The sequence below is a fragment of the Amphibalanus amphitrite genome, unplaced genomic scaffold (genome assembly GCF_019059575.1).
Source record: "Amphibalanus amphitrite isolate SeventyFive unplaced genomic scaffold, NRLGWU_Aamphi_draft 000261F_arrow, whole genome shotgun sequence".
NCBI lineage: Eukaryota > Metazoa > Arthropoda > Thecostraca > Balanomorpha > Balanidae > Amphibalanus > Amphibalanus amphitrite.
Genome location: NW_024881756.1, coordinates 122,987 through 135,147, shown reverse-complemented (window position 1 = coordinate 135,147; position 12,161 = coordinate 122,987). Strand labels below are relative to the sequence as shown.

Sequence of the window (12,161 nt, the reverse complement as noted above, 5' to 3'; positions counted from 1 at the left end):
ACAAGTCTAATAACTCTGTAGTTAGTTTGCCGATTGCGCTGATACTTGGCATGGTTGTAGGCACCCGCCGCGCAATGCATTTCCATGTGTCACGGTTGGGGTGCCGCTGCACGTGCGCACGGGCAGGGTGACGCTTCCAGATCTCGAGAACGACTGGGCCGATTGTGATCAAAGTTGGCACACCGTTAGGGCTCGGCGAGTAGGGTGCCGTGCACAAGTCAGATGGGACCCAGTTTGCACGTGCGCACGTGCAGGCTGACGCTTCCATATCTCAAGAACGGTTGGACCGACTGTGCTCAAATTTGGCATACCACTAGAGACTAGTTAGTAGGGTGCCGTGCACAAGTCAGTAAGTATGTATTTTCATGTGCCGCGGTTGGGGTGCAGCTGCACGTGCGCACGTGTAGGGGTCGTTTCCCGATCTTGGAAACGGCTGGGCCGATTCAGATTAAATTTGGTACATCGCTAGAAACCGTAACCGCAGGTTGTTTGAAAAGACAAACACTATTCGTTAGAATTGTGTTTTTCTATTGAAAAACAACCGGAGCGGTCGTTCTCCGGGCTATGTTTTGCAAGTCTGGCAGCGAATTGGGGCAACTTGGTAGGGGCCTAAACGAATCGCTCAATCTTCGTAAAAATTCCAGGGTATGGGCTCCCGCAGGCGATCTACCTGATGGCACCGGTCGGTACTCGCTAAGAAGTCTTTTGCGCGTGGCACGTGCGATTCCATTTTTCCCATGTTAAGTCAACGGGGGTTTGGACACTTTTTGCGCGATCGCGAATGGCGGGAAAACGAGCCAAGGAAGAGGTGGTTTTCTTCCCAGCATTTTATGGCAAACACGTTTGGGTACACGCCAGTGTGCGCTGTATACCTCTCAGAATCTCGGAACGTGTCTTTGCACGAGGTCAAAGTTGGAATTTTGCTGTGTCCCATGTTAAGTCAATGGACGGCGATGTCGAGACTTTGCAGAGACATTTTCATTCGATCTTTGTACAAAATTTTAGAGATAGATTTCGTCCAAACTCTTATATCTTGTAGAGGAAAGAGCATAGTACATGCAATTATGCTTCGTTAAGCTGGCAAAACTCATTTTTTCTTATAAAGTTCATTTGAAAATTAAAATTTTTAACATGGAAAGTCAATGGGAGCGTCTTTGTTGCTTAATAACTTTTTACGTTGCAGATATATCAAAGTGAAAAGTTAATAAAATATACAACTTTCGATGCTCTTTCCAACAATGTATAGAACGTCACTGCACGATGTGCCGTTTCTAAGAAAAGCTGTAAAAAAGCAGGGCTCGACTGTGACTTGAACCCAACCACATTAGAGGATACGAACAGGTGACGGGGATACCTCCCGTGTGCGGATGTGACACTGATTATTGCTAAATATTAGCAGTAGGCCGTCTGTGGGGGCGCCTTTACAAACCTTATATCTCTGCAACCATTGGACCGATTCACTCGCGGTCTTTTGTGTGGGATAGCTTCTTCCTTTCTCACACGTAGTGTGCTGTTCTCGATGCGTATGGGTGACCCCTAATGCACGTGCCACGTGCAAAACGAGGAGAAGTCAGTTCAGTAACAAATCTAATAACTCTGTAGTTAGTTTGCCGATTGCGCTGGTACTTGGCATGGATGTTGGCACGTATCCGGCAATGCATTTCCATGTTTCACGGTTGGGGTGCTATTGCACGTGCACACGTGCAGGGTGACGCTTCCAGATCTCGAGAACGGCTGGGCCGATTGTGATCAAAGTTGGCACACCGTTAGGGATCGGCGAGTAGGGTGCCGTGCACAAGTCAGATGGGATTCATTTTGCACGTGCGCACGTGCAGGCTGACGCTTCCAGATCTCGAGAACGGCTGGGCCGATTGTGCTTAGATTTGGCACACCACTAGAGACTGGTTAATAGGGTGCCGTGCACAAGTCAGTAAGTATGTATTTTCATGTGCCACGGTTGGGGTGCATCTGCACGTGCGCACGTGTAAGGGTCGTTTCCAGATCTTGGAAACGGCTGGGCTGAATGCGATTAAATTTGGTACATCGCTATAAACCGGCGAATAGAGTGCCGTGCACAAGTCAATTGGGACCTAGGCTGCACGTGCGCAGGTGCAGGGTGTCGCTTCCAGATCTCGAAAACGGCCGGGTCGATTGCACTCAAATTTGGCACACCGCTATAGACCGGCGAATAGGGTCTTAATGCGTCAGTGTTTACGTTTAACGGACGGTATTTTCATGTGCCACGGTTGGGTAACCGCAGGTTGTTTGAAAAGACAAACACTATTCGTTAGAATTGTGTTTTTCTATTGAAAAACAACCGGAGCGGTCCTTCTCCGGGCTATGTTTTGCATGTCTGGCCGCGAATTGGGGCAACTTGGGTCAGGCCTAGACGAAACGCTCAATTTCCGTAAAAAGTTCAGGGTATGGGCTCCCGCAGGCGATCTACCTGATGGCATCGGTCGCTACTCGCTTAAAACCTCGTGGCACGTGGCACGTGCGATTCCATTTTCCCCATGTTAAGTCAACGGGGTTTTGGACACTTTTTGCGCGATCGCCAATGGCGGGAAAACGAGCCAAGGAAGAGGTGGTTTTCTTCCCAGCATTTTATGGCAAACACGATTGGGTACACGCTAGTGTGCGCCGTATACCCCTCAGAACTTCGTAACGTGTCTTTGCACGAGGTCAAAGTTGAACTTTTTTCGCTCCCCATGTTAAGTCAATGGGCGTTTTTGCAGAGGCTTTTTCATTCGCTCATTGTACAAAATTATATGATACGATTTTGTTTAAACTTTCAGGACTTGTTGAGAAAAGACCATAGAACATGTTGTTATGCTTCGTTAAGCTGTCAGAATTCGTTTGTTCTTTTTGAGCTCGTTTAAAGAAGATTTTTTTTTAACATGCAAAGTCAATGGGAGCGTCTTTGCTGCTTTATAACTTTTTACGTTATAGATATATTTAAGTGAAAAGTTGATAGGTTATACAACTTTTGATGCTCTTTCCAATGATATATAGAACGTTATTGCACGTGGTGCCGTTTTTGAGAAATATAGTAAAAAAGCACGACATTACCGAGATTTGAGCTCAGACCTATATCGTTACGGTGTCAGGCGGACACGAGGACAGGTGGCGCCGCCGCCGCCCGCATAGCGGCGGGAATGTGAACTAACCTGTTTACCAATCGTATGGTACCATCGGGGGACCGGCCGCCGTCGGCACCATTTCGGGACTTTGCATCGCAATAAAAGGCTTATTTACAATTGAAAATGGACTAGCGAGAGTCGTTATGGAATCAGAATTTGATGCTCTACAAAACTAGGCTATTTTCATTGTGATGGCATCACAGACTACACCGCTAACCCCAATGAAGCAGATTTATGTCGCGTCATCGATGATTACATATAATGTTTCTTTGACATATATGTAGTCGGGTCTTTCAGCTGCGTCCCTCCCCTCCCTCGCCGCGCCGGCGGGTCGGCCATCCGCGGCTTGCCGCCCGCCGGCTGCTGGCCGGTCAGCTGGCCGGTCAGCTGGTCGCCCGCGGCTGTCGGTGCAGTGCGGGATGCCTACTTGCGGGGGGCCGTCGTGGCGGCGGCCCGGGTGGACTGGGCGAGCAGTGAGTTGGGGAGCGCTGCGCTGTCGGTGCTCTAGTTTGTATTGCGTTCGCATGATACGGCTTGAGCCAATACAGAGTGAACTGATTGAGCTGAGCAAGTCTTTATATACATTGAAAAGTAAAGCACTTTTTACTGCATCTACGGTGAGATGCTAGATAAAATTTATGGTCTACCTAATGGTACCCATTACTTAACAATTAAGTGAATCATTTTGTCGCTAAACTCTCGTAAATTCGTATGTCCGCCTCACTATGGAGTTTGGACCGTAACGTATGGCCTTTGCTCAGACAGTATACGAACAGGTGACGGGGATACCTCCCATAGAAGGATGCGACACGATTTTACTGCTAAATAGCGGCCGGCCGCCGTGGGGACGTTTTTGTACGACTTATATCTCGGCAACCACTGGGCTGATACACGTGCGGTTTTTTGAGTGGGGTAGCTTTTTCCCTTCTTTCACATAGTGTGCTACTCTCGATGCATATGGGTGACCCCTAACGCACGTTCCACGTGCAAAGCCAAGAGGTGCCTGTTTTGTAACCGCAGGTTGTTTGAAAAGACAAACACTACAAACACTATTCGTTAGAATTGTGTTTTTCTATTGAAAAACAACCGGAGCGGTCCTTCTCCGGGCTATGTTTGCAAAGTTGGCCTGAGATTGGGGCAACTTGAGCGGGGCCTAGACGAATCGCTCAATTTCCGTAAAAAGTTCAGGGTATGGGCTCCCGGGGGCGATCTACCTGATGGCACCGGTCGCTAGTCGCTCAGAATTCTTTTGCGCGTGGCACGTGCGATTCCATTTTCCCCATGTTAAGTCAACGGGGTTTTGGACACTTTTTGCGCGATCGCGAATAGCGGGAAAAATCGCAGGTCAAGGTATGGTTTGCTGCACACCATTTTATGGCCGACACGTTCAGGTACACGCCCCTGTGCGTTGTATACCCGTAAGAAGTCGATATTTTTTGTAGTACAACTTTGAATTTGAACTTTTTTCGCTCCCCATGTTAAGTCAATGGGCGTTTTTGCAGAGACATTTTCTTTCGCTCATTGTACAAAATTATATGATACGATTTTGTTTGAACTTTCAGGACCTGTTGAGAAACGACCATAGAACATGTTGTTATGCTTCGTTAAGCTGTCAGAATTCGTTTGTTGTCTTTAGGCTTCTTTAAAAATGAAAAATGTTAACATGGAAAGTCAATGGGAGCGTCTTTGGTGCTTAATAACTGTGTACATTGAAGATATATTTAAGTGAAAAGTTGATAGGATATACAACTTTTGATGCTCTTTCCAATGATATATAGAACGTTATTGCACGTTGTGCCGTTTTTGAGAAATTTAGTAAAAAAGCACGACATTACCGAGATTTGAGCTCAGACCTATATATGGCCTTGGCTCAGACAGTACGAGTATACGAACAGGTGACGGGGATACCTCCCATAGAAGGATGCGACACGAATTCAATGCTAATTATTAGCGGCCGGCCGCCGTGGGGTCGTTTTCGTACGACTTATATCTCCGCAGCCACTGAACCGATACACTTGCAGTTTTTTGTAAGGGGTAGCGTATACCCTTCTTACAAGTACTTTACTATGGACGATGCATGCGGGTGACCCCTATTGCACGTGACACGTGTAAAACGGAGAGGTGTCAGTTTTGTAATAAGTGCAATAACTCGGTAATTACTGGGCCGATTGCGCTGAAACTTGGTATGGAGGTAGTCACCTACTAGGCGATCAATTTTTATGTGCCACGGTAGGGGTGCCGCTGCACGTGCGCACGTGCAGGGTGACGCTTCCAGATCTCATGACCGGCCGGGCCGATTGAGTTCAAATTTGGTACACCGCTAGAGACCGGTTAGTAGGGTGCCGTGCGGAGGTCAGTAAGAACCAATCTTGCACGTGCGCACGTGCAGGGTGAGGCTTTCAGATCTCAGGAACGGCCGGGACGATTGAACTCAAATTCGGCACACTTCTAGTGACCGATCAGTAGGGTGCCGTGCACAAGTCAGTTAGTATGTATTTCCATGTGCCCAGACTGGGGTGCAGCTGCACGTGCGCACGTGCAGGGTGACGCTTTCAGATCTCGAGAACGGCCAGGCCGATTGAGCTCAAATTTGGTACACCGCTAGAGACCGGCGAATAGGGTGCCGTGCAAAAGTCAGATGGGACCATTTTGCACGTGCGCACGTGCAGGGTGTCGCTTCCAGATCTCAAAAACGGCCGGGTCGATTGCACTCAAATTTGGCACACCGCTAGAGACCGGTTAGTTGAGTGCAGTGCACGTCAGTTCGTAGCACACCCACTCCGATCTGCACGTGCAAGGCTCATCCTCTCGTTTGGCGGCGGGCGTTTTTGCGGCGTTACAGAGGTGCTTGCTCAAACAACCTGCGGTCCCGCGATGCGGAGCCCAGCATCGCAGATGCTGGTAACCGCAGGTTGTTTGAAAAGACAAACACTATTCGTTAGAATTGTGTTTTTCTATTGAAAAACAACCGGAGCGGTCCTTCTCCGGGCTATGTTTTGCATGTCTGGCCGCGAATTGGGGCAACTTGGGTCAGGCCTAAACTTGTGGCTCGATTTTCTTAAAAATTTCAGTGTATGGGCTCCCGCAGGCGATCTACCTGTTGGCACCGGTCGCTACTCGCTTAAAACCTCGTGGCACGTGGCACGTGCGATTCCATTTTCCCCATGTTAAGTCAACGGGGTTTTGGACACTTTTTGCGCGATCGGGAATAGCGGAAAAACGAGCCAAGGAAGAGGTGGTTTTCTTCCCAGCATTTTATGGCAAACACGTTTGGGTACACGCTGGTGTGCGCCGTATACCCCTCAGAACTTCGTAACGTGTCTTTGCACGAGGTCAAAGTTGAATTTTTTTCGCTCCCCATGTTAAGTCAATGGGCGTTTTTGCAGAGACTTTTTCATTCGCTCATTGTACAAAATTATATGATACGATTTTGTTTAAACTTTCAGGACTTGTTGAGAAAAGACCATAGAACATGGTGTTATGCTTCGTTAAGCTGTCAGAATTCGTTTGCTCTTTTGAAGCTCGTTTAAAAATGAAAAATTTTAACTTTGAAAGTCAATGGGAGCGTCTTTGATGCTTAATAACTTTTTACGTTTAAGATATGTTTAAGTCAAAAGTTGATATTTTATACAACTTTTGATGCTCTTTCCAATGATATATAGAACGTTATTGCACGTTGTTCCGTTTTCCTGGTGTTGTCCATCTGAACTTGTCAGTCACGTGACCCATTTGACCTTCGGATCCAATTCTGGTAGTCAATTCTGGCGCTTTTGTTACCATAGCGAAATATGTAACGCCGTGTTCACAGTTTACTGACGACGAAGGTCCTGCTTAATCTGGCAAATAGCGTTCGAGAACTGCGGCCAAGCCCCGCTGATCTTGAACGTGATTGGTCGGTGGGCGTAAAGAATCTCCGTCGTCAGGGAGACTGCGAACACGGGGTAAACCAAGGAGTAAACAATCTGTGCGTGGAATGGGGAGTGGTGAATGTGGAACGGCGATGATAGGTGCTGATGTCGTCGATTTTATTTATACTGTTATCCTTATTATACATTCTGATCATTTTTTATGTTCAGGAGTTTTCTCTGTTGATTTAACATCAAAAACGGTGTGTTTAACTGTTATTGCCAAGTGCCATATTGATATTGAAATTGGGGTACAATTCAACATTCTGATTCACTGGTTTTCTATGGCCTGTTGTGTATCATATTATTGGTAATGTGAATATAGGTACTCCAAACGGCAAACACTGCTATTTTCTGGTATATATTAATGTTTGACCTGATTTTATATTATTGGTAATGTGAATATAGGTACTCCAAACACTGCTATTTTCGGGTATATATTAATGTTTGACCTGATTTTACTTCACTTCACCTTATATTTTTTGCAGGAACAGTTATCACAGCATTATTGTGCAAAAATAAGGGTGGTGTATCACAGCATATCACAGCACTCTGCCAGCCGCTTTTGGCTTCCATAGAGACATCAACAAGCCTATACCTCCAACACTACCGGAGGTTGACGCTAGCTCACGCGGAATGCGCTGGCAGCGGCTGGCAGCGCGCCCATGAAACACAGCCAGGGGTTTCTTCTGTAAAGTCATTGTTGTCTAGGTACATGGGCCTTTACCAATTGTTAACAGCTATAAAAATTGGAATTAAAAATGTTCAGGTATTATGAGCATCAGCTAAACAGGGAAGAGGATTCGGCTTCAGCCCATCTTGCAACGCCTCAATGAAATTTAACGAGAAACTTAAATTGAGGGAGCAGCTACTCAACTGTGGTAAAGCCCATAAATCCTTGTGGATTTACCTACATACCTGAGGTAAATCCACAAGGCACCTTGAGTTCAAAATATGAAGTGACAACAAGCGAAATATAGCAGAAATTGGGACTTAAAGGAGCTTAGAAATAATCTGCTTAGTTCATTTGAAATGTATTGTTACCCACTTTCTAACCATGCATATTTTTGTGTCTTGTGAGGTCTCATATAGCAATAAAAATAGAAAAGTTATACAAGAGCAGTGACATGCATAGTTTGCTTGTGTTGTCACAACTTTGTACAATATTTCCAGCTTTATAATATGCAGTTATCAGTCACATTGGGCATCACACATGTATTTTTTTTCTGCAGGAGGGAAGACACAGGAGGGAACTAGTGACTCATGTTTTTGCTTCTATCGCTTCACCCCTGGGGAATCAGTTCCTGCACCCCTTGAATATAATGGTCACCAAGGGGTGCTGTCCTGACACGTTCACTTTCTGTTGAGAAGGTTAGAACAAACACCATGTGTGTCATTTAGTTGCATATATAATACTTCAATGTTAAGTCTGCATGAAGTCTGAAGTCTAGCCACTCTTAATCCTAGGTTGTCGTGACGTTAATCTAGCCTGGGTGGATATTTTGCTGTGCTAAAAGCACGGACTCCGCTACGCCCCAGTACGGCGGCTGGGGCGCCTCCCCTGGAGGAAAACGGCGCCGGGGAGGGGGACGGACACTGTTACACTTGCGGTTTTTTGTGTGGGGTAGCGTATACTCTTCTTACAAGTATTTACTATGGACAATGCTTGCGGGTGACCTCCACTGCACGTGACACGTGTAAAACGGAGAGGTGTCACTTTTGTTACGGAGCGAGCGAAGCGAGCGAAGTCTTTCCTTAGATTAACGGAAATTTCTGAGTATGAGCGGCCGGCCGGCCGGCCGGCCGGCCGTGCGGACGCTTTTGCGAGGCTTATAGGCGGCGTGATGCCCCAAAACGGATATTGCGGCGCCGTCGATTGACGCACGAGGGTGAAATTTTCACGACTCGTGGGTCATGTAATTCAACAGGTCGTATTAGCTTTTGGGCACGATTCGGCCGGGGGTGCGCCCGTGGCGCGTGCTCATGTGCGCCATAGGGTTAACATTAAAAACGGCAAAAACAGGCTATTGCTCCAGATGGTCCGACCACTACAACCCCATATGATGCACTCTTGGCTGCATCCCCACCCCACCCTTTCCCCTTACAGTATGAAGTATGAAAAACAGTGATTTTTTACTGGAGCTGCAAAGTGTGCCTTTGAACCACCTTATGATTTACTAGTATCTAATGTATTTGTCCATCAGGATCAGTTATCTAATGGCAGTAGACTGTTGTCTTCACATACTTCATATCTATTTTGGCTACTGCATTGTGTTCTGTAAAAAAAAAATATGGAAAACGTTTTGGATGTAGTTTTTAGTAGAATGCTTCTTTACAGATCCCGAAAGAAGATAACTGCTTGTTTTCTTCACCGCCACCAGTCTACCTGCTCTCTGCACACTCGGCAGAGCGCGGCAGGGCACCCCACGGAGCTGCACTAGTCACATCCGGGCCCCACGCCGGTCGACGGCCGATGCGATGGAGGCACTACTCCGAGGCACTACTGGGAGGCCTGCGGCGCGGACGACGGATGCGGCAGTTGGTCAAGACACGGCAGCCTACTCGAGGTGCTTCTCGCCTGGAGGACGCAGGCGAATCGCGTTATCCTAGCTGTGCCTCGTCATGGTGCGATGAGCCTTAATAGACTAATGCATATTCTTCCTTTGGTTGTAATTCATTTGCTGCTGCCCGCTGGGCTAAGGAGTAACTCTGTGCGCCTACTTTGTGCAGACGCTCGTCCAGTGCCGCCCTTCGTTTGCCGCACATATCTTTATTTATTCTTTGTTACAATTCCGTCTTTGGTCATTTTTTTTTACCATGGGGGCACTTGAAAGTTTTGTTTTTAAATCTGTGGACATTGAACCTGGAATCGGTTTTTTGTCGGATTTCGGTTTTGTTTTTGCACTGTGGAAATATCTCGTTCAATATTTTTTTAAGATAGGGCGTGTTAAAACTTTTAGTCTCATTACTCCTCTGTGCATTCTAAAGTACTATAATGTGCATCTCAAGTGTTTGGTGCTGTACTGTTATTATTTATGGTTAATCCAGTGCTGATTTATGGTTAATCCAGTTTTTATTCGATTGAATCGTTGTGTGTAATGTGCATGACATCCGCGTACCGCCTGTAGCAGTGTTATATATTTTCATTTATGCTGGAAAATAATAACTTTCTTGTTCATTGGCTTTATTCGATGACAGAGACGTGCCAGATGACTGGGGCTGCGACTTGACTTGGTAGTTGTTAACGGTGCAAACTTCAACCATCAAGCATGATGTGGAAACGTCACATTCCGTTATCAAATCTTCGTACCGTAAATACTGAATAAGATCAATACTAGGCTGGAGCTTGCTAGAAAAACCGTGCACTGACAACGGCGAGTGGTGGACCTGAGTAGCGGCCGGGAGGCAGGGAAGTCAGCCAATTGTCAGATGTCTATTTCTTCACACATCTTTATTCTTTACTTTACACCGTCATAGACGTAATGCAATTATCGGAGCATGAAGTGGTGTATTGCCCTTATTACACCCTTCCAGTAAGTATCCAATGCCCATCCATCCACTTTCCGCAGGTGCAGGAGCAAGGGAGAGCGAAATAATTTTTATCGTCACTCACCTCACGCCCAACTGCTAGGCGAAAAGCCAGTACTCGCAATGTTTCAATCTTATTTAAGAAAAAAAGCAAATGTATCGGCTATAAATGCGTCGTGTTCCCTGCGGTAATACTATTAGTTTAACCCGGCACCGCCTGGGCTATTTCCGTACCCACGACAGCCTGGGGGGGGGGGGTCGCATCCGACCCCCCCCCCCCCCCTGTGTGGCCGCTGGACCCAGGACACCAGGTGTCTCAACCGCGAAAGGTACGAAAACGTATTTCTTACGGAGAGCGGCATATCGGACGCGCTTGCGTTCTTCCGCAAAGCGAGCGGCGCTACCAGGGCTCAAGGCAGAGCTGATGACAGCAGTTGCAGAGAAGCGGTGTCGCAGCAGGTGGCGTCCCATATCAGGCTCATTCCTCGGCTGAAAGGGAAGAGCGTTATCCCATCGGGACGTCGGCCGTCACCTCTGTCAAGGCCGGTGGGCTCTAAAACACTCTCGAGCCCTGTGCTGCTCTCGCCCGCACATGGGGGGGGGGGGGGGTGGTTGCCACCCATCCCCCCAGGTAGTCTTTCTGCTCTGCACTCAACATTTTTAGAGCTAGAAGGCCGATTTTTCGTATAGCTGCTCCTCTATCCTTTCTTGATGTCCACTGAAAATTTCAAGTTTGTGATTTTTGGTTTCGGAGATATGACCTTGTTTTTGAGGTCATGTCATGACCCAAATGGCCAATTCTCAACATCTTGCGTTTGCCATGGGCCTTGTGAGCTTTTGACACCCTGATTTCGGCCTTTTTTGCCAGTCTTACCTCCCACCTATCATGGAACATGTTGTTCGACGATGTACAGGGGTCAAGGTCAGGGTCAAGGTCAACCTAGGTCATCTAAGATAATTGCTTTTTAGGCAAGCCGAATTTACTTTTTGTGAAGTTTTTTGATTGCATTTTTGGTAAAAGCTTCTCAGATCATGATTTCATGTAATATGGACCCAAAAACAATCGGTGCACACATCAGTATTCAGTATACACACAGACACACACAGACATACAAACACATAATTGACCTTGACCTAACTTGACCTGAAATGACCTCAGCCAGGGGCGGATCCAGAAAATCTCCAAGGGAGGGGCCATTAGAAACCAGGAGGCCCCCATAATCCCACCTGTTGGAGGCCCCATCTTCCCACTTGTTGGGCCCCCCCCAAAAAAAAAACTGCGTCTATTGAGCTTATCTAGCTGTTCAGGCAACATCTCAACATGAATAGCCACTTCATTTTCAGGAGGCCCCCTTTTCAGCTTTTTAACTTTTTATTCTATTTTTGAAAAAAATCGGCCAAGGGGGGGGGGGGCCATGGCCCCCATGGCCCCCCCCTTGTATCCGCGCCTGACCTCAGCAGCAAAATTCTGGTCGGGTAGTGTGACAAAGAGGTTCTAGCTGGCTTGGCACCAGAAAACAGCATCGTCATCGGTATTTGATAAGCAGCGCACTTGATATCCAACGGTGACCCAAAACAGCAACATTTT

At 47.0% G+C, this 12,161-nt stretch overlaps 1 long non-coding RNA gene across 1 annotated transcript; it reads left to right on the top strand.

Annotated features, from left to right (window-relative positions):
* Window positions 1-7,099: 7,099 nt before the first annotated feature.
* LOC122386764 lies at window positions 7,100-10,223 on the top strand. Its single transcript, XR_006257435.1, has 2 exons — window positions 7,100-7,147; window positions 9,384-10,223. It is a non-coding gene; the product is annotated as an uncharacterized LOC122386764 (long non-coding RNA).
* Window positions 10,224-12,161: the final 1,938 nt, after the last annotated feature.